The 22,830-nt window shown below is 42.5% G+C and overlaps 1 long non-coding RNA gene across 2 annotated transcripts in view; it reads right to left on the bottom strand.

The window, feature by feature from the left end:
• The window catches only part of LOC140642505 (uncharacterized), a 94,236-nt gene that overhangs the window by 69,248 nt on the left and 2,158 nt on the right, over positions 1 to 22,830 (bottom strand). The window lies entirely within an intron of this gene.

The raw sequence follows: 22,830 nt of genomic DNA, 5'->3' as shown, positions 1-22,830 counted from the left end.
GTCCACTTTTTTACAGGGCTGCCCGTTGCATGTGACATCCAGGCCTCCGCGGTGAGGGCCAAGCACAAGAGAAAATAAGGATCAGAAATTAAAACGTGGAAATTTTTGCAAACCCACAGAGTTCATTATACCTTCCAGAATGCAAGAGGATGGATCGAAAAAAGAAATTGTTCATGTTATCAAAGAAAACAAATTTAAAAAAAATAAAACAGGACTTCAAAGATATTTTGGGATAATGATAGCATGCTGGAAGAGAAAGAACCTGACTTAAAAAAGGGTAAAACCCACGGGAATTTTAAAACATCTGAGGATGTGTAATATTTAACAACACTATCGTGAAGAATAAATGAGATACTAAGAAACGGCAATTATATTGGTTGGGTTATTAACAAAGCAGGTTAGCTTAAAAGCAGGAATCAGGGCACCTGGGTTGGCTTAGCCGGTTAAACATCTGCCTTTGGCTCAGGTCATGTTCTCAGGGTCCTGGGATCGAGTCCCTCATCGGGCTCCCTGCTCAGCAAGGAGTCTGCTTCTCCCCCTCCCTCTCCCTCTGCCTCTTCCAGCTTGTTCTCTCCTTCTCTCTCAGTTCTGGGTAAAAGGTATCTTAGCAATCAGAACTGTAGGAGACACTTTTTTAATCCAGTGCTGGGGTTAGATAGAAGCCCATGCTTGCCCAACCAGTTGTCTATACTTGTTATTCATCATTTCCTGGTTACCGAGAAATGTATCAAAATATGGGTGGGCTCTGGAAAACACAGCAAGCTGGGATCTCTATCCTATGTCACCAGGGAGGACTTAGAAATCTAGATTGGATGAGATAGGGATGGGAGAGAGTGAAGGAAGAGACGAATCCAGCCAACCCCTCAGTTGCAGCTGAACTGTCAGATGTCTGGTATGAAGCATTCGGATGTGATCACGCATCCCAGCGCAGAGGGGTCTGTGGTGAGGAATCAGGAATCAGACAACAATCAAGTCTTGCAGGAAGTGGCACCACATTTCTATGCATACAGAGTTACAATAACATCTAGGAGTTGCAGGTATTCCTGTTAATAACAATAACACATCTGCCAGTCTCTGTGCTGAGAGTTTCACGTTTTATTTCGCTGAATCCTTAAAACCAGCCAGTAAGACAAGTACTATTTTTATCTCCTATTTTTAGAGGGAGAAGTTGAAGTTCAAGAATGGTAACCCCACTGGTAACTGCCAGAGTAGGGATATGATCCGCAGTTCAGGGTGTTTTGTCCTGCGAGTCTGATTCTCCAATATTCACTGGACTCTGTCCTCACCAGATACCTCCCCTAAAGCAGGAATGGCCCTTATAGGCCTTTGTCAATGGTGGTAATTCATTGACCAGTGATGGTTCAGGAACTCAGACCAGTCAGCCTCTAACATTTCCCTTCAGTAATTATTGATCCAAAAAAAAAAAAAGCATACAACTGTAACTGGTCTAAGCAAACAAATGGGAAGGACTTGGATTCCAAAGAGTAAGGAGAAATGCTCTCTCTCTCTCTCTCTCGCTTTCACTCTTTCTCCCACCCCTCCTTTTCCTACTTTCCCAAAGAGAATAGAAAAGCATATGGCACCAACTGTGACATGAAGCCACCAAACTACCAAGCAGAGAATTCACCTTAGGATGAGGTCTTCTTCATAGATGGCTGTATGGACGAGTAGAAGGAATCCGGGTTGTTGATGACATAATTAAATGGTAGGAATCAACAAATCTTGAAGCTGCCCTACCTCTGGATTTCATTTTATAGGCCAATAAATGTCCTTACTGTTTAAATAACTTGGGGTTGAGTAACCATTCTCTACAACTGAAAACATCCTAACTAATCCCTACCCTATGAGTCTTTCTCAGAGAAGAAGGGGAAGGGTCCACTCATGGGTGATCTCACTCATGTGAGGGAATTTCTAATGTACCCTGTTCATACACAAAGAGGGTGAAGCCTGACATGGAGGGCGAAGCCTGACATGTTGGACCTCATAGCCATTAAGTGTCAAGGCTGAAATATGCACCTAGGAGGGTCTGACACCAAAACGTGCTTTCCAATAAGCACAGTGAGAATCTTGGCCAATGATGAAAGGTGCAACCAGAGTCCAGTCCCGTGCGGAAGTTAGGCAAGGACACACTGAGGATAAAGCCTAACAAGAAATTTGGTTTTTCCTGCAGAATGCCAGTCTCAGCAAGGAACGGGTGTGCTGGCGTCGGAAGCCCCCTGCATGGGCCACTCACTGTGGCAGGAGAAGGGAGAGGCTGTAGTGAGTATAGAGAGGCTAATCCCTGATACACTGAATGCCGGGTGGAAGACCAAAGCATCACTTTTAGGCTCTATTGGGTGGTGTGTGTGAAGCTACTGATATGCCTTCCTGCCCTAGTCAGGACTGGCTTGACCACCAAGTAGAAACACTTAGAAGAGACAGAAGCTGCTAAAGAAGAAGAAGATGAAGAAAGAAGAAGAAGAAGAAGAAGAAGAAGAAGAAGAAGAAGAAGAAGAAGAAGAAGAAAAGAGAGAAAGAAAGAAAGAAAGAAAGAAAGAGAAAGAAAAAGAAAAAGAAAAAGAAAAGAAAAAGAAAAAGAAAAAAAGAAAAAAGAAAAGAAAGACAAAAGGGAAGGGGAAGGAATCCACGGATATTAGGAACATGGTCATTATGTAATTGACAAAGTGGATTCCCCGCCAGATTGGTGGTTTATCTGGATGTCTCTGCTCATTCTGGTCAGTGCTGCACGATATGCAAGTTTCTCCTATCTGTTTGTAGTGTATTTTCATGTTATTATTTCCCTAAAATTGGTAACTATTCTGTCCTAAGTTCTTGCTCAGACGTTTGCATCTGAAAACTCTAAGCACAGTGGTGCCTGGCGGCCTTTCCTGATCTCTACCCGTTCCAGAGCTGGCATATATATATCTGCTGACCTTGAATACGACAATGTTTTAGGGAGTGCCATTCACGTGGTTCTTCTCAGATGGTAGAGTGCACAACTTGAACAACCATACCCAGTGTCCTGCGTGGTCCTCTAACTCCTTGTCCACCATTTGTCTAAGAGTTTCTTAATTGTATCTGGGCCCGTTTTCACTATAGGAGATAGGTCAACTGATTTTGCCACCGTTGTTCAAGTAGCCATCATAAGGCAAAATGCTCTGGTTTGGGTTTCAAACAAGATGTGGGTTAGAATTTTGGGTCTGCTACTTACTAGCTAGTTGGCCGTGGCCAAGTCAATCAACTGAACCATCTATAAAATGAAGTGAATAGTAGCTACTTCATGGTATCAATGGAGGAGTATGTATTAAATAAAACATTTCAATGTGTATTTTTGTTGTTATAATTATGCTTATTGTTTATATTGTCAGAGTCCCGAGCATGGTGTTTGCAACAGGGCAGATTCTCAATAAATGTTAATTTTCTTCTCAAATTTCTATCTCAACCTGTGTCCCTTCTCCTCAGGGGATGAACCCAGCCCAGCGGACACCTAAATTCTCAGTGAAGAGTACCCTCTCCTGACTATTTTCCAAATTGGGTGGGGAGTATTGTGCAGAGGATGTCCCTTGAGTAGTTCTGGGTTGAAGGAAGAGGGAGATAGATAAATTCTTCGGTCCAACATCTGCGAAGTACTGTATATTCTCTCTGCTTTTGAAGATCCTCATTATTTGCTGGCATGTTAAAGGCTTTGAAAAATCTCACTGCGAAGACCTTATTTCATTGTTTTACCAAGTATTTTTCAAATCAGTTAGACTATGGATTCTCTTTTACATCAGACAAGTTAATATCTCACTTTTGTGCTCCACAGGACATGTGTTGGGACACACTCATTTAGGGGCAGAAGCTAAAAAAGCTGGAGAGCACCAGGAAGAAGGTAGGTGTGACCCGAAAGATGACACTCACCAAGGGATCCTGGGGCAAAATTCTCCTGCAAAGTTCTAGAAGGGTCTAGACTTGTGACTTGATAGATGTAGATTATTCCCTCTGGGCAGAGAGGGAGGAGTATATGGGAGCAGAAGAATGAAAGGCAGCAAAAGCACATTCATGAGAGTGTAAGAACTTAGCACTACTGGTTCAAGCCCTTACTGAACAGCTACTATGTGAGCATCGTGTGATGCAAAGGTGAAAAATGTTGTCCCTTGTTGAAGAAAGAAAGGAAAAGGGAGGAAACAGGAAAAGTAGGAAAAGGAATAAAATAGATTAGAAAGGGAAAGAAGACACGTGTGAGAAAAACCTCATCAAGATTTCCGGATGGCAAACATTCCAGTCTTCTCGCTTCACACAAGCTGCCCAAGTAGCCTCTCTTTTAGTACGTGACGATGCCAAGCAAAAGGATTGATTGTCTTTTTTTTTTTTTTTAAGTGAATTCTGCAAAAGGTTAAAATTCTGTTGAGGGGGAAGAAATCAACAACAAATGCACGCATTAGGACAATTCAGTCATTAAAGTGGGCAGCAAATTAGCTAAGGGCAACAATGAAATGCGACCATCTCGATTAATATTTATGAAGCATCTCTGCAGCAAATATGAAGGCTGAGGCTCTGAAACGGCGTAAGAATAAACCTAAAACCAGAGAGAAGGCAGTTTTTTCAAGTGTGCCTTCAGAATATGCATCTTATTCTATCATTTCATTTGCCAAAAAAAAAAAATTGTCAACAAATTGTCTTCGGTGAAGGAAGATGGGAAAACAAAAGTGGAAAATTAAAAGCTTCATTCAGAGGCAAGCTCAGCATCTGGGAGGCAAATTTCAGAAACTCTGAAATACAAATGTTGTTCTTGGAATATCGGAGCTCATTATTGCTTCCTGCTTGTCCTGCCTCCCCCCCACCACTCTGTCCTGCATGTCATCTCCGGCCCCCCCCCACCCCAGCCTCCCTCAACCCTTAAAAAACCCAGGTCCCAGATGTAGAGACTCACCCCCTAAATATTCTCTTCCCTTATGAGGCCTTTTGTCAGGGGTTAGCCCCTTCTTTCTGCACGCACTCACGTACTCATTCATTCTTTTACTCATTCTTTGCCAGCCCTGCAGTGCAGCAAGGGCTGTGTAGGTGTGGGGCACTCAGAGGATCTGCTACTCCTTCCAGCTTCAACGAAATGAGGTTTATTTTCTCTTCCCAGTAACCACAGATTTTGTAGGTTTTCATTTTGCATCTTGAGAGAACTTCTCTGATGGTTTTACTACCTCAGGAAAAATGCAAACACACTGGTGAACCATGTTTAACAACTACTCTAGCTGATTTCATTTACTCTCCTGTTTCACGCCGGGGTGGCTCAGGGGTTGAGCATCTACTCTCAGCTCATGGCCTGATCCTGGAGTCTTGGGATCGAGTCCCACGTCGGGCTCCCTGCATGGAGCCTGCTTCTCCCTCGGCCTAGGTCTCTGCCTCTCTCTCTGTGTCTCTCATGAATAAATAAATAAAATCTTAAAAAAAAAAAAACAGCAAAGAAAGAGATGAACAAGATTTTTTCAGATAGTAGAAAAGATAATGGAAAAAATGTTTTCAAAGGGTGTGTGTTAGAAGTCCTTAAAGATGGGGGAAGAATGAAAGCTAACCTAGGGCAGCAGACCAGGAAGGGCTTCATGAGGAAAGGCCACTCAATAGGACCTGAAGAACGGGAAGGGGTTAGCCGTGTGTAGTCACTCCAAGCAGAGGATGGCAAGTACCAGGTTACACACAGGGAAGCAAAGATGGGTGGAACTGACTCTAACTGACTCTGACCAGGGGGTGAGATGTCGCATTGACTTCCTAGAGCTTTGCCGCAACAAAGCATCACAAAGTGAGTGGCTTAAAATAACAGATTTATTGCCTCACAGGTCCTAGAGGCTAACAGCCCAAAATTAAGATGTCACCAGGGCTGGTTCCTTCTGGGGACTATGAAGGGGGATCTGTTTCATGCCCCTCTCGTGGCTTCTGGTGGCTTGCTGTCAATATTGGGCATTCCTTGTCTTGTAGATTTATCACTCCAGTCCTCTACCTTCACATGACCTCGTCCTTGCCTCTGTTCACCCAATCCCCCTTGTTATGAGGACACCCGTCTTCCTGGATTAGGACTTACCTAGTGACCTCCTTTAACTTGATGACTTCTGTAGAGACGCTATTTCCAAATAAGATCACAGTTGGAGGTAGGGCGGGCTTGGGAAGTCAACAGACCTTTTGGGAGCTACACAATTCAACCCATAACAGCAGGACACAGAAAGTTTAGATTTTATTTTTAAGCACCAATGTGAAATGCTGGGTACATGGCAAACAATAAAGGTTGGCAAGTATCATTGTTATGCAGAGAAGTTCTTAAAAATGCAAAAAGTTAACAGAATGAGGTTTTTAAAAAGGGAATTGGATTGTGTCACTATACTGGCTGAAATCCCTCCAATGCCCCCACCTCCTTCAAACTCTGAGGAATTCCAAGTCTTTACAAGGCCCACAAATCCCATAGGATCTGGGTCTGCTGTGATCTCCAGCCCTGTCTCCCACCAGAGACTACTAGCCCCTATCTTTTCCTCCCACTCTATCTACACTGGTCTTTCTGTGTGTCCCCAATCGCCCAGGCAGGCTCCCCTACCCACAACTCAGAGCCTCTTTGTGTTTATTGCCTCAGCATGGAATGCTTGCCCACCAGATATGGTCCCTGATGTCAGACAGGCCTCCCTTCTAATACCTCTCTTAGAATAATGCCCTCATCAATTCAATGTCTGTCTCCTACTTCACTGAACTTTTCCTCTTAGCTTTTTTTCTTTTTAAAAGATTTTTATTTATTTATTTGAGAGAGAGAGAGAGAGAGAGAGAGAGAGAGAGAGAACATGATCGGGGTGGGGTGGGGGGGAGGAGCAGAGGGAGGAGGGAGAAGCAGACTCCTGCTGAACAGGGAGCCTGACGCCAGGGGCGATCCCAGGACCCTTAGATCATGACCTGAGCCGAAGGCAGATGCTTAACTGACAGGTGCCCCTCCTCTTAGCTTTTATAACTTTTTAGACTTATTACACACACATGTGTCTGTCCTTGTCACCAGAATGTGAGCTCTGTTGGGAAAGGGAAATGTATATTCTAGTATGTTCGCTACTAGAGTCACAGCCCCCAGAACAGCACCTGCCACCTAGTAGACGTTCAATATGTTTACTGAATAAATGAATCAAGGGTGCTGATAAAACCAGGTGTCCCTATCCTATTCAAGTACGATCTTCTCTCTCTTTTGGATTGTGTCTGCAATCCACAAATGTCCCACTACTTCTTTGTTTCACCAATGAACCATCTTGGTCCCCAATAAATTTGTCTGTGTTCATTGTTGAACACTCAGCAATGCGTATTTAAAGGACAGATTTTTATCTTGGGGACATGGAGTTAACAGCTATGTTTCCATCTCATTTTATATTCTTCATTTACTTGCGGTTACATAAATCTGGGTTCTGTAGGGATGGGAGGTGAGATGCCTTTAAAATGAACCCCGGAATGCCTGCAGATGCCCCCTTCTCTATCCTGCAGTGGTGGTGGGGGGCTTCCTAAGTTCCATCGAGCAATTAAGTCAAACGATTATCAAGGATCTGAAACATTTCCCTCTGAAGAGTAGGAGTAAATTAGACAGAAGCCAAATTAGAAACCAGAATATTTATCGTACTACAAAATGTGACTTCAGATGCACTGAACCACACAAGAAAATCAATCAGTTTGCTCTGGAATCCTATCTTCTCGTGTTGCTTTGTTTCCTAATCGCAAAGAGTATAACACAAGTTGATCATGTACCTTACAAAACTGATTTGAAAAGAAAAGACTTTTGTCTATTTCCAAAATTTGCATCAGTCTTTAGTAGAAGAAAATCTGCCACTGCTAACGATATTCAAAAGAATGTGCTGTAAGTCCTTAAATTAATTCCAAAGAGACAGTCCAAACATATTTTAGACAAGGCGTCATCCCTGAAATAAATGAATAGCTTCCCAATCTGACCACTCAATTAAATGCACAAATTTTGCTGAGATAATTTTAAATTCAGGCATACTTTGTAACAAATGTATAACATATCGGGGTGCCTGGGTGGCTCAGTGGGTTGAGTGTCCGAGTCTTGATTTTGGCTCAGGTCAGCATCTCAAGGTCATGAGATGGAGTCCTGTGTCCAGCTCTACATTCAGTGGGGAGTCTGCTTGACATTCTCTCTCCTCTCTCTGCCTCTATCCCTCCCCTCCCCCAAACCCCCACCCCCTGTGCTTGAGAAGTCTCTCTCTCTCTCTAAAACAAATGAAGAAATAAAATCTTTAAAAAAAATGTAAACACACTCAGTTTGTGGTATATCAAGTTTTCTAGTGTGCATCTCGGTTAATTAAAAAATGGTTCACTACATTTTTTACAAATTATTTATGATTATAAATATCTATGAATATAAATTTATGATTATAAATTATTATTTATATATTATTTATACATTCTTCAGGGGAAAAAAATTACCTAATTTGAAAATTCATGGTGCTGGTCACATCTTTTAAATTATACAAATAGTTAAAAGTTACTGTACTATTCTTTTAGTCCATTAATTTCATTGAGGCTCCTACTTTAAAGAGAAGCCTTCCTTACAAGGATTCTTATTCAAAAGACATTCCTGATCAAATGCCATAAGTAATAAAACTATTATCAAGAAGGAGGGGTAACAGAGAGGGAAGAGAGGAGGAGGAAGAAAGGGGAAAAAAAAACCCAAACATTTCTGGGTGACAAGGAGATTTCCAAATTCCAGCAAAAAGCCCAGTAATTTCAATGAATTAACACTCAATGCAAAAATTTTAATAGTATTTAGTAGTATTTAGTAGTATCATGCCCTTAGAGTTTCATGCCCAGCCTTGATTGACAGTAAATAAAGATGTGCCTGTCTTTGGAGCTGTTACTATATTTGTGGTTTAAAATTAGTGGCCAATTTACCCAGACTGGCCGGGGGCTTCCATCGATCAGTGCTTTTTTTCACGTAGCCTCAATGGACAACTTCAAATAACCTATCAGCTAATTCAGTCAGAAGAAGGGCATTGGTAATGCCTCCAGGCTCATTCCCTGTAATCTGAGTAAAAGTCACGAGGGGATATTATAACTAATAGCACCCCGGGAGAGTAATGGAGAAGGACTGGCTTGGAAGGTTCTCGGCTACATGGAATGTGTTCCTTCGTTACTTGGCTGAGGCCTGTTTGGTCTTCATTCCGTGCAACACAGACTTTTCATCATGGACCGAGGCATGTTCCAAGGGAAGATGATAATTAGTAATAGTGGGAGAGCTTCATGCTGAGGTCAGAGGCACTTTGGTGAAGGCAAACAACACAGAGGTTTCCACTTACTAGAGAACAAGTCAGAGGGCTTGGTTCTAGTTAAAACAGAGAATGATTCTCATTCCGAATCATTTTCAGAAACATAAATTTTTCCAGAAACCTAGAGGTAGTTATGGAATGAAAGTGCCTCTAGGGAAAATGCAAACAGAAAAGCTTGAATGTATTCTCTGGAAGTTCCCCAGAGCTTTTCTTTATACCCCAGACGTTTCTGGTGAACGGGCCTTATGAGACGAGGGTGTTGCTTTGAAAATTAACCTTGTCTCTTTTGGAACATTGAGAAAAATACTTAACGTATTTCCCCCTCTTCCACTCCTGCCTACTTTCCAAGCAAAATTTACTCTTGAAATATCTTTTAATTTTGTTCATCTCAAAACTATTTAAATGAATGATTCAAGATTTCAGAAATTTCAAAACTTCACAGCCAAGTTTATTTATTAATCGTTTATACCCCCATGTATTTATTGAGCCCCTGCTGGGCACTGGAGATGCAGCAATGCAAGGACCAACCAGCTCCTTTCTCTTACGAAGCTTACTTTGAAGTTGGGAATGTAGAAGTGTTTCCAAAAATGAATAAAAGAATAATAAATAAACAAACAAACAAACAAAAAATATATATATCAGATGGGTTTTGTGCTTCCTGAGAATCAATATAGGGCATTCTGAGAGAGAGAAAGGGACATGTGGTGATTCTAGATTGAGTGGTCAAGGAAGTCCTCTCTGAAAAGGCAGGAGTAGATCTGAGTATCAAATGACAGGAAGGAACCAGCTATGCAAAACTCAGGAAGGAAGAACATTTTGGGCAGAGAGAAGAGCCAATCAATGCACAGGCCCTAGAGCAGAATGAGTGTGGTCTGTTCTAGGAACAGGAGGACGGCCAGGGCGGGTAAGTGGGTTGGCATGGAGTAACCCCAGCCCAGAAATGAGCTCTCGCTGTACCCTTGATTAAATTGGTAAACACCAAGGTAGGTAGTAAATTCTGATCTGAGTTCTGTCCCCTTCCAATATAATCTGCATGTCACTGCAAAGTAACCTAAAATATCATGTTAAGTAATTGAACTATCATGTCCAAAAATCATCTTATAGATCATCTGCCTACAAGAAAAAAAAAAAAAGTCCAAATTCTTTAGCTTGACATTCACAAACCTCCAAAAACTTATGCTAATCACTCTATACAACTTCATGTCCCTCTGCTCACTTTTTTTTTTCCCCCTCTGCTCCTCTAATAAAAACTCTCTCTTCTTCAGCCAGGCCTTCCCCTCCAACACTCCTTGTATTTTAATCTCAATTTTTTTCTCCTGCCATTCCCCCTGGTCCAGCATGACCAGCTACCTCCTCCCAACAAAGTTCCATCAATTTCTGTCAGTTAGAAGTCTTTTGGTAACTACCATAAGGAAATCCAACACAAAGTGGCTGACATAAAAAGAGGAAGTTTCTGGCTCAAGTAAATTAAATGAACAAAGTGAAACAAACTTGAGGCAGAGTTTTATCCAGAGGCCAATGTTACTACTTTGAGATGATCTCGACTCTGTGTGGCCCCATGTGCTGGCTTCATTCTCAGGCTGGCTTCCTTCAGATGCCAAAACTGGCTGTCACAGTTCTAGGGTTGAATAAGGTTTCCCCCAAAGTCATGTATGTCTACCTGGAACCTGTGAATGTGGCCTTCTTTGGAAATATGGTCTTTGCAGATGCAATCAAGTTAACGTGAGGTCGTACTGGGTGTACGGTGGGCCCGAAACCAATGACCTTCTAGGAAGCAAAAAATTCGGACCCACAGAGAAGCAGAGCAGACTCTCTGTGAAGACAGCAGCAGAGATTGGATTGATGAGGCTACAAGCCAGGGAATGCCAGGGACTGTACCAACCACTGGAAGCTAAGAACATACAAGGAAGGACTCTTCTCTAGAGCCTTCAGAAGGAGCACTGCCCTGCCAACACCTTGATTTTGGACTTCTGGCCTAGATTTCTGTTGTTTTAAGCCACTCAATTTGTGGTGATTTATAGGAGCAGCCCAAGAAAACTAACACAGGCCCCTTCTCCATCCCTGCCTTGCAGGGGAGGAGGGAAAGATATACCTGGTAGTCCCCATGGAAAAGAGAAGCTTCTTTTCAGAAGCCTCGGCAACTTTTCCTCATGCTTCCCATGTCCAGGTTGGAGTCAATCACTGCAACCAGTCCTGCTTGGAACTAAGAGATCGTCTCTCCCATTTAAAACACGAGGCAAAATGGTGGGACTTATTTCCTTTGTCATGAAAAGAGGGAAATAAATCCTAGAAAAGGAACCAACTCTACTATTGGTAGCAATTTAGATGGTTTTGGCTGCAAGTTACAGAAAAGCTGCCTCTAGCTGGCTTAAACGTTGAAGAAATGTACTCTCTTGTAGAATAAGAGAACTAGAGGCAGATCAAGCTGTGGGCAGTACAAATAGGGCTCCCACTCTGGATCCTCTTACTCTCCAGACTTCACCTCCTTCTATGTGCCAGCCTTGTCTTCATGCCAGGGTCACTCATGATCTCAAAATGACTGCCCGAAGCAACTAGGGCAACCAACATCCTTTTTCTGTGCAGTGAGAGAGAATAAAAATCGTATTCCCAATTATGAAACAGAAATCCTTCCTTTTAGACTGAGTGGACCCACTTAGCTCTCATGCTTACTCCTAGGCCAGCATTAATGGCTACAGAAATGCCATCCACTGGTTGGCTTAAGCCTGGTTCTTTGAACAAATCAATGGGAGAGGGGAGGAAAGCGAGGGTGAGATTACCAAAATGGTTTAGCATTAGACTAATCAGAATTCTCCCTTGGAGCTAAAGATAGAATTTACTTACCCTGATGCTACGGTGGAGGGGATTCTGAAAAATATGAGAAGGATGAACGGATGCTGGTTAGGCAACCAAGGTTGCCCACCCCAGCATCCTCTCAAGTGTAAATCAGATCTTCCTACCTCCGTGAAGCCTCCCCTCCCGCATCACTCTAACCAGAAGCAAACTTCCTCTCTGATTTCTTCAGCATTATGGCTCACACTGACATTGCCCACTTAGCATAGAGTTTTAATTGTATTTTTGCATACACATTTCTATTCTCCCGAATTCTTAAAATTAGAGTATGTGTATATCGCAGTATGTCTAGTATATCACCTTACCCAGAGTAGTTTATCCTCACAAAAATCTGTCACTTATTTGAGTGACTGCTGATATAAACATGGAGAACCAGGCAGCCTTTAAATTTAGCAATAGGGGTCTAGGCCCGGCTCACAAATTCAATCCTTCCTCCTTCTTAATAGAAATTTACCCTGGCTCATTATCGCAAGAGTCTTTTATGCAGACATCTTGGTGATTTTCAGCCTTGGAATTCATCTGCATTTAATAAAATGGTGAGACTTTGAACCTAATTAAATAGTGAGAAGCCCTGGTAATACATGACTTGGCTAATATTTTGAGTAACAATCTGAGTGAGGTACAAATGCTAGAGTGATAATACAAGCTTCCTTACAGAAGCTGAGTAAGATAAAGGAAGGAAGATCTCTTCAGTTGTGCAAAAATGTTTTAGTCCCTTTTCCCATTTCAATAACGTAAATCACAATTGTGTTTATCCATTCAAACTATAAGTTTTTCAGCATCCTCTGAGTCTAATCCAGTAACCATACGTACAAGTTTTCAGAATTCTGTTGCTTCACACTATGTCACTAAATCTCTATTACCTTTAAAAACAATCGTACCATGTTCAGTAGCCACATTTTTCCTAGAAGGGTTTCTTATCTAAAATCTCAACGATCTAGCATGGATTTGGATTATTGATTCATTAAGGGGAATGTGACCACTTTGAAGATGTCTTGAAGACATCTGAAATTCTCTCTACAAGTGAATTCTAGTATTTCTGATGGTTGTTATTGTTACCTTAGTGAATAATGTAATGTCCTGGTCCCGTTCCATAACCAGTAGTAATAAAAGTGGTCAATAATGTGTTTCAAGGTGAATTCCTCTTTCAAAGAATGAGAGTAAATCATTAAATCTTTTCCTTAAAAATAGAGTTGGGTGGCTCTGTCGGTTGGGCATCTATCTGCCTTTGGCTCTGGTTGTGGTCCTGGAGTCCTGGGGTTGAGCCCAGCGTCAGGCTCCTCACTCAGTGTGGAAACTGCTTCTCCCTCTCCCTCTGCCTGCCACTCCCCCTGCTTGTTCTCTCTTTCCCTCTCTCTCTTTCAAATAAATAAATAAGATACTTAAAAAAAATAGAAAGAGTTGAGAGTAGAATATCTATAGACAAAACACCTGATTTTCCCCCTCAGAGGGAAATGGGAGCAAGAAAATTAGATATATACACTCCCAGCGACCTTCCTGTAGGTTGCTGGGGATAACAAAGCCTGCCTGACCTGAGTGCTAAAGATGCATCACCGTTAATTTACCACCTTGAGCAAGCTTTGGTCTCATTTTTATAAAGAACTAAGGAGAAGGTGAGCTTTAACAGTGATTCAAATCTCCAGAAACATTTAATGTCCGCTGACTATTGTTCAAGCCACTAGACAGAGTAAGGAAAAACACTACTGGACAGTTCAACACCCAAATTTTAGTTCTGTGTGCTTCCAGGCCTACCCTCTATACTCTCTCACTTTCTAATGAGATATGCATTTAACTCTTCTACAGACCCATTTTGAGAACTATGGATGGGCTGGAGGTGAGAGCAGGAAGGCAGGTGGAGAGAGGGCATTTCAAACATAACAGCATAAAAATGGTTTTGATGTGGCTTGATGGAAAGCATTTCCAAGGCATAAAAATTCTTTTACAGCTTTATTTATTGATTTATTTTAGAGAGGGAGAGGGAGGGACAGGGAGGGAGAAAGCACGTTGCGCATGAGAGGCAGAAGGAGAGGGAGAGGCAGAGAACCTCAAGCCAACTCCCTACTGAGCACAGAGCCCAGAGGCTGGGGCTCAATCTCACAACTCTAAGGTCATGACCTGAGCTGAAACCAAGGGTCGCACACTCAATCGACTGCGCACCCAGGCCCCCCCATAACATTTTTTTCAATTCCCAATTTCCCAATTTGGGCCTGAGCACCAGGCACTGGCGAGTTACTTAGCTCACAGACACCAGGAAACCAGCGAGTGATGAACCAGGGGGGCATCAGCCCCTCTGAGCCCAGGTGCAGCTCCACTCCATATCGTGTGACCTTGAGAAGTTACCTAACTTTTCCCTAAGCTCCAATTTTCACATCTGTAAAATGACAGTGATCATAGCCCTTCCTCACTCTGTGGGGTGGTGGCGAAGATTAAACCATCTACTCCTATGAAGCAGCTAGCACAGGGTCTGGGACACGTGAAGCCTTCGTGAGTGTGAGCTGCTGTCACAATTACTGGGGGCAGCCAGCCTGTTGGAGGCTCCCTCTCAACGCTCTGGCCCAGAGCTGTCAGCCCCCCGTGCAATTACCCGGACAGAAGCATCTGCTCCCCTCATTTCTTATCTCTTCATTCCCCTATGCTGCTTCTAGAATAATTTATGTCACAAGAGGTGAAAACAATCATGTCTCTATTTACATAACATTAACCTTATTTTCCTTCTTCCCTCAGAAATGCTCCCTGTTATCAAATTAGTCCAGTTTGAAGATGACATCCACTAGAGCTAATCAAACCGAACAGTTTCTGTTCCTTGGTATTATCCTCGATTCTCATCCATTAGGGTAACAGCTTGCATGACTTTCACAGGAGCTGGGCACACTCACGCTGGAGATTGTCAGCCCTTGGTGGCTGCAGTCGAGCCGGTTTACCGAATGCTAATAGTTGTGTGTGTGACGTGGCCTGGTTTTCTCACGCCTGCCACTCCTTCGCTGCAGAGAATCACACTGCAGAGAGGCCCCTCTTGCTCAATCCAAAATCTAGTTCTATCTCAGTTGTCTGCTGGGCTCTCTAGTGCTAACCTCCAACACACTACATTTCTGAATACAGATAGCAAAGGATGACCATTTACTGTCTTAGCCCTCGAGTACCAACCTAGTGCTCACGCACGGCATCCTCAACCGGTGGAGTGCCCTTTGAGATTTGTCGATGTGTCTGAAACATTGTCTGAAACATACGCTTGGTGTGTCTCGTACGTCTAGATGTCCTTTGTGTTTGTGACGTTACTCATGCTCTTGTTTCTCTTGCATACAAATGTCCCCTAGGAGGCAGGTGTAGAAGCAAATGCCCTTGCTTCCTCCCCTGCTTTCGAGGCTGCATCCCAATAATTCTAAGAATGCCTGCATGACAAATGATAACTGCATTATTAACATACCTCCAGCCAACGATAGAAAACAGCCATGATACCAAATAGACATTTGGTATTTTGGACTAAAGTTTCAGATGTTCCAAATCACATCTTCAGATCTCACTTTTTATGTCTCTTGGGTTCTGGTCAGAGCATGTAATTTGTACATACCACTCAAGTGGTAGAAAAATGATTGATGACACGCAGCCCTACCGAGTTGTGGGGCCTTTAAAAATGTGTTTATATTCTGTTGAATTTTATATTCTGCTGAGAAAAAAAATGTTTATAAATTTTTAAAACCAATTGCTGATTCCTGCTACTTAATGATTATTACTCTTAGAAAAAAGATGTTTCCCCACTTTCCTTCTTTCTTGAGTGTGAATATGATACATACTCGTTAAAAGAATTCAAACGAGTACAAAAATGTACAAATGTGATAGTAGAGACCACTTGAAACTCCTCTCTCTGAAGATAGCCACCATTTACATTTTGCTGAATATCCTTAGCGGTATCTCTCTATGAATATGTACATGAAGATGTAATTCTCCATAATGTCCTAGAACCTGGCTTTTCCAGTCAGCAATATGTTTGGACATTTTCCCATGCCCATAAATATAGCTCTGCATTTGTGTTTCTCATTATGTCCTCCCTTCCCTTCCAGATAAGAATGTAAGTGTATGTAAGTGGGATGGTGTGGAAACAGGTAAAGGGTGGAGGGGGAGACATTAGTCTCCATCATCATAGTTCATGATGACATAGTATCCACTGTACTGACAGGTCATAGCTTTTTACCTCATCCCCTCGTGATTGATGTTCGTTCCCAATATTTCACAATTATAAATTTTTTGAGCTCTTTTCTCCCAACAACTTTATTTTTTTAAAACCTATTTGTAGATACCGCTTTATCTTAAGCCTGACTCTTGTCTGAAACACCTTGCAGTCAAGAAAAATTAGGACAGTGTTAGTTCTGTTCAATTCTGAATGTTTCGTTGGATGCCTGTGATTTACTTTTCTCAAAGTGAGTCTCCTGTTTCTTGATAACATGTAAAGTATCCTATACACAAGAAAATCTTAATTGACTATGAAGAATTGGTTTCAACTGGTTTTCTTACTTAGCAAACAATTCAAGATTTACTTGCTAATAGAAAATTGCTGGTTTATGTGCCAGTTTTTGTTCATGGTAGTTCTGACAAGTCACCCAAGAACATGCAGTTTCATCCCCATAAAAAGTCTCCTTTTCACAAGTCATTGGGCTCAAGCTGTCTCAGTGCACGTGGTCATTCACCTTGTATGACAGTCCTCAAAAGTAAACTGGGAAAGGTTGAGAAGCTTACCTATGTTATAGGGCCATTCTAACTAGATCAAAATTCATTTCCAGAAAGTAAGACAAAAAGATCCAAATCAGAATATTAGCATTTCAACTTCTTATGCTTGGGAAGATTCATTCTTCTGGAAAATACTATGCTTGCACAATCATTCATTCATTTATTCAACCAATAAACTGTGATGTGCATAGTGCCCTGCAGGCACATGGTCCCAATATCCATTGATGGCTCAGGGCTGGGCAAGTATCAGGACTTTGCTGGTATCTCGACCTGCACTTGAGCCAAGTATATTCCCCTTTTACAGCCCAGCTCCTTCCAGCTAAGTCTAGAAGCTGAGTAGCCACTCTGCACACACCTAAGTTGGAGTTAGGAGGCCAGACTCTGACACTTGACCCCTAAACTCGAGGCCCATGTATACCTCAGGGTGGCCACCTTCACATCCAACATGAGCAATACTGGATCAATCTCACAATTTTTGCAAATGCCAAATCATGTGTCTGAAAGACTCTGGCACACCGTAGGCCTTTATTTATTTTTTTAAAGTTTTTTTTTAATTTATTCATAAGAGACACACAGAGAGGCAGAGACACAGGCAGAGGGAGAAGCAGGCTCCCCTGCGAAAGAGCCCAAGACCCCGGCCAGGATCATGACCTGAGCCACAAGCAGAGACACTCAACCACTGAGCCACCCAGGCGCCCCGACAGTAGGCCTTTAAAAAGCGTTATATAGAGCTACCATCTTCAGTGTCAAAGTAGGAAAAGAATATTTTCTATTTGCTCCCTCTCATGACTCAAGTTAAAATAAGAAAAACCAAAACATGTTAGTAAATCCATCCTCATCTGTGGAAGCTAACAGAGAATTTTTTTTAATATTTTTTTTATTTATTTATGACAGTCACACAGAGAGAGAGAGAGAGAGAGAGGCAGAGACACAGGCAGACGGAGAAGCAGGCTCCATGCACCGGGAGCCTGACGTGGGATTCGATCCCGGGTCTCCAGGATCGCGCCCTGGGCCAAAGGTAGGCGCCAAACCGCTGCGCCACCCAGGGATCCCGCTAACAGAGAATTAAAAATTACTTTTTTAGTTAAAAGCCAGGCTCCTCTTTTCCTTTTCCCAACCTATTAAACATCTTGAAAAAAAAAAAAATATATATATATGTTGAAAAACAAAAGCCAGTCACCTTTACTTAGAAGCTGCAGGTAGTGGCTGCCTTTGGTTCCTGATCCTTATCTCTACCCTGGTTCCCACTCGGGTTTCAAGCTCTAAGTCTACTAATTGCTGGTCCTTTGTTCTGAAGGACCACCTTACAGATCAATGGAAGAGAAACTGTAATAGGAGACTTGATTTTATCTTGTCCCCACAGATAATCAGAAAATCGGTTCACCTAGAGGTTAGTATGACTATCTCAGGCAGAAGCAGATATTAAAGCTGCGAGGACAGTTGGCTAATGATTGTGTCACTGTGTGTCTCATTCCACAGCCCCAGGGAACGCGAGAAGCAGCAGCAAGTTTGTTTTGACTCGGAGTCCTCTTATTATCCACCCACCGAAGACCTCTCCTTAGTTCCCTGTTTCTGTTTCTCCAGTTATTTCTGACTATTTAAGTTTATTTATTTCTCCCCCATCTGTGGATGAAGTCCTTTCCTAACCATAGCCCCTCTCATTCCAACAGAACGTGGTCTAGAGGGGAAATTGTTCTCATCTGTAGAAGCACACAGTCTTAAAAAGAGGGGAAAAAAATCTTTGTAAATCTTTGGGATTTTTACTCCTAACCTCTCATTCTTCAGATGAGCGAAGAGCATTAGAATAAGAATGAAAATCAGGTCCTGGGACCTCTGCAACACTTAAAAAGAAAAAGATTATATTTATTTATTTGAGAGAGAAAGTGAGAGAGGGTGTGCACATGTGCAGTGAGGGAGGCACAGAGGGAGAAGCAGACTCCCCGCTGAGCAGCCCAGACCCCCCCCGCTCCCCTGGTCTCCATCTCAAGACCTTGGCATCAGGACTGGAGCTGAAGGCACCCATTTAACCCACCGAACCACCCAGGTTCCCCTCCAGAACACTTTCCAAATTTGCTACAGCTACGAAATAACTAAGTTACCCTTAGTCAGTTTTTAGATTAGGTGAGCTCAAAAAAAAAAAAAAAAAAAAAAAAATAGGCGGGCTCAATATTTTTCTTTTCTCCAGGGAAGAAAAGAAGGAAGAGCTCCTCTGTGTCTCCCGTGGTCTGTCCCACATGGTTCTAGACAGTCTGTCCAGGCTGGAGGAGTCGCGCCCCTCGAGCAGCTGGACCCTTTTATTGATGGCTGTGTCCACAGCTGATTAAAAAGTAGAAAAATTCAATCAAGTGGCTGATTGTCCTGAGCCCCTTTCCCCCTCCCACGCAAAAAAGTCTAAAGCTACCATCTTCACTTTCAAAGCAAGAAAGATCTGTGTGGTTCTTGCCCTTCATGACCAGTAATAGGAGAACATATGTGGCAATAAAAGTCTCCCCTGCAGTGTTTTGACAACGAGCATCTTTGTCCAATATATTCCCTTCACCAGACATTAGAATCTATTCAATCTGAATTCTCAAGACAGTTTTTTTTGCCTCTATTAGAGTATTGTATATTTAAGAAACACATTATTTTAAAATGATGGTTTTCATTAAAAATTATCATTTATCTTTTCCTGTATTTACTTTTGTTGCAGTAAATTGTGACATTTTTTTCTCTTCCTATCATAGCAAGACAAATTCACTTTGGGAAGATAAATGTCACATTTTAATGAAAACCAGCGTACAGCGTGGATGGGGATAGTGAGCCTAAAAGGGGAACAGGCAGGCGTACACTTTGACATTTCTCATTCTTCTTGGCCACCGCATAAGATTTACCTTTATTTTTTTAATATTGGAAAAATTACCCTGCAAATCCCATCAGGAAGATAAACTAGATATCTTGGGAGTTCATCAACCGTCACAAACCTAACCCAGAAAAGAAATTCCCCACACAAGACAAACTTGCAGTTAAATGAGAAGTGAAAGAAAGCCAATGAGAATTGGAATGTGGAATGTTTCGTACTCCAAATAAGACAGGGGCTGTAGGAGCATGGCATGGGATGCAGGAGAGCCCGTTGCTGGTCTTCGAGGCTGGGAGAAGAGCGCTGGGCCCAAGGCTAAATCACGAGACTCCCGGGAATTTCAGCCTTGAATCATGTAAACGTGAGCTGCAGAATGAAGTAGTTTTTTTGTGTGTATAAACTCATCTAGTTCATGGGGGATATTTATCTTTTCTTTCTTTCTTTCTTTCTTTCCTTCTTTCTTTCTTTCTTTCTTTCTTCTTTCTTTCTTTCTTTTTCTTTTTTTTTTTTTTGGCTGCCCAGCATCTGAACCTCTTTCCCAGGTTTGGAGAATTTCTTTTGCAGTGAGTCCTGGTGGGAAGCATGGCCTGCCTGTCACTGCAGAGGCAGAAAGGAGCAGATAGCAGTTTTTCCCCTCCGAGGAATCGAGGCAGGTGTGCTACCCAAGCTTGGCTGCTCAGGTGCTCCCACTCAGATGGTGGAGACCAAAGCAGTTTCCGCAAACAGGAATTTGTTCAAGTTGCAGGGACTCTGGCACCCTGTGTCCAGTGCTGATGGGAGAAGCTGAGGGTATGCAGTTGCTAGTGCTGGTGGCAGCAATGCTACCAGAGACCTGGCCACAGGCCTGCAGCAGCAAGTGGCCTCCCCACGCTCATCCTTCAGTGGGATTGGGCTGGGTATTGTAAGGAGTCTCCATACATGTCTCCTGGTTCCTGTCTAATTTCCCAACCTAATTTTCTAGAAACCCTTGCTACTCAAAATGTAGTCAAGAAACACGCTGGAAATGCAGAATCTGAGCCTCCCCCCAGACCTACGAGTCCAAGTATTAAAGTGCAGTACAGTGCCTGGCACAGAGGAGGACCTTGATGAATATTTCTTGAATGTACGGATGCATAAAAATGTGTCCAAATTTGGTTTCGCTGAAGTTATCTGAATATATTTCTTCAAAATATATGTATGGGGATCCCTGGGCGGCGCAGCGGTTTGGTGCCTGCCTTTGGCCCAGGGCGCGATCCTGGAGACCCGGGATCGAATCCCACATCAGGCTCGCGGTGCGTGGAGCCTGCTTCTCCCTCTGCCTGTGTCTCTGCCTCTCTCTCTTTCTCTCTCTGTGACTATCATAAATAAATAAAAAATTAAAAAAAAAACAAAATATATGTATGCAAAAAGCCCTTAACCCGATGGTTATAGTCTTGAAAAAAAACTGAAGTATTATGTATAAGGAATTGCATTTCAAATGCGTTTCATTGATGTTTAAGGGACTCTTACAGTGAATCCTTCTCTAAACTCATTATGCCTTTTCAAGTGGGTAATCACTCTTTCATTTATCTGTGTTGTTAATATTTATTCTTTAAAGCAAGGCACACCCACAGTAGAGATTACCGTAATCAAATGATGTGTCGCTGAGATGACCATTGAAATTCTCTCCGTGGCCCTCGTTATTTTGATCCTTTCCATTGGTTCCCTACAATGCCAGATCCACATGACCTTGGTGCCTATCAGCAATAGCTAAGCAACCAAAATGGATACACAAAGCAGCTCCCTTTACAAAGTCAACCGAATGCTACAGTCCCAAAGCGCTGCTCTCTATTGTATTTGGCTACCTGCAATGACTGAATTAAGGGCGACTTGCCCTCTCAGTCGGCATCGTGCCAGCCTCGAGAGCCTTCAACAGGCATGCCAGCCAATGTTGGTAGAGTGTCACTAAAAAGTGCCTAAGCAAACATAGCTCTCTGGTTCTCACCTAGTAGAGAAGCAAACCTATTTTTAAGAAGCTTTGCTGAAGAAAGCTGGAAAAGAGATAGTCATAGTAAGAATTTGAGGAGGAGGAAATGCTACAGCTTTGCAAATCAGTCACTGAATTACTTGTTGTGTTCTCAAGAAAGTTTCTTAACCCTCTCCATCTGTAGTGTCCTCCTACATAACCTGGAGGTAGTAAGATGCTTATCTAATAGGGTGTTATGCGCATCAAGTGTAAGAATGGATATAAAACACACTGCCAGGTACATACTTATTGCTCTGGAAATACTAGCTACTGTGATTGTTGTATTTCTACTACAAGATGCCCAGCACATCGACAATTTATCAGATGATCCAAAACTAGTTACGGCAATACATACTTCACAGATAACAGGATGATTTTTCAGCGGCATTGACTTTGATCCCCACCTCCCAACCCCAAACAACAACTTTTAAAAACTGGCCACCACATATTTTAAGAGTTGTGGGGCAGACAAAGCACAGGTTTTGGCAACACATGTATCAGGGGTAGAACTGCACAATCATAGATATCATTCTCCTTTACCCTTCCTAAGAATGAACAGATTTTTATTTAGGTATTAGCCCCACTTCCCCATAACCCATGGGTGGAGAGCAAGCTCATGTTGACAGTGGATTTAAGGGGCCTTTGGGAAATCTCATTCCCCTGGTCAGAGTGACTAGTTAAAGAATTCAGGCCTTAGCCAATCAGGACATTTAATCTTGTCACAAAGACTGATTTAATTATTGACCAATGAGATATGAGGAGAGATACAGCAGCCATGAGAAGGCACCTCAGGGGTGCCTGGGTTGCTCAGTCAGTTGAGCATCATCACACTCTTGATTTTAGCTCAAGTCATGATCTTTGTGTTGTGAGATCTAGCCCTGCATGGGGCTCTGCACTCAGCCAGGGATCTGCTTGAGATTTTCTCTCTTCCTCTCCCTCTGCCCCACACCCCACCCAGCTTAGGGGCACACAGGTGTACTCTCTCTCAAATAAATTAATAAATAAATACATGAATAGCAAGCCTTAAAAAAAAAGAATGCACCTCAAATACTTCCTATCATAGGATCATCATTGACCAGGGGCCCCAGGTACTGTACTTTGATTCATCCCCAAGTTAGCAGGTCCAAATGGTCCCTGCTTATTTCCTTTCACATGTGCATTTTCCCTTAAGAAAGCCCAATACATATAATCCT

This window comes from Canis lupus, chromosome 11 (assembly GCF_048164855.1).
Source record: "Canis lupus baileyi chromosome 11, mCanLup2.hap1, whole genome shotgun sequence".
Lineage (NCBI taxonomy): Eukaryota > Metazoa > Chordata > Mammalia > Carnivora > Canidae > Canis > Canis lupus.
Note: the sequence above shows the minus strand (reverse complement) of the source record. Positions and strands in the feature narration are given on the sequence as shown.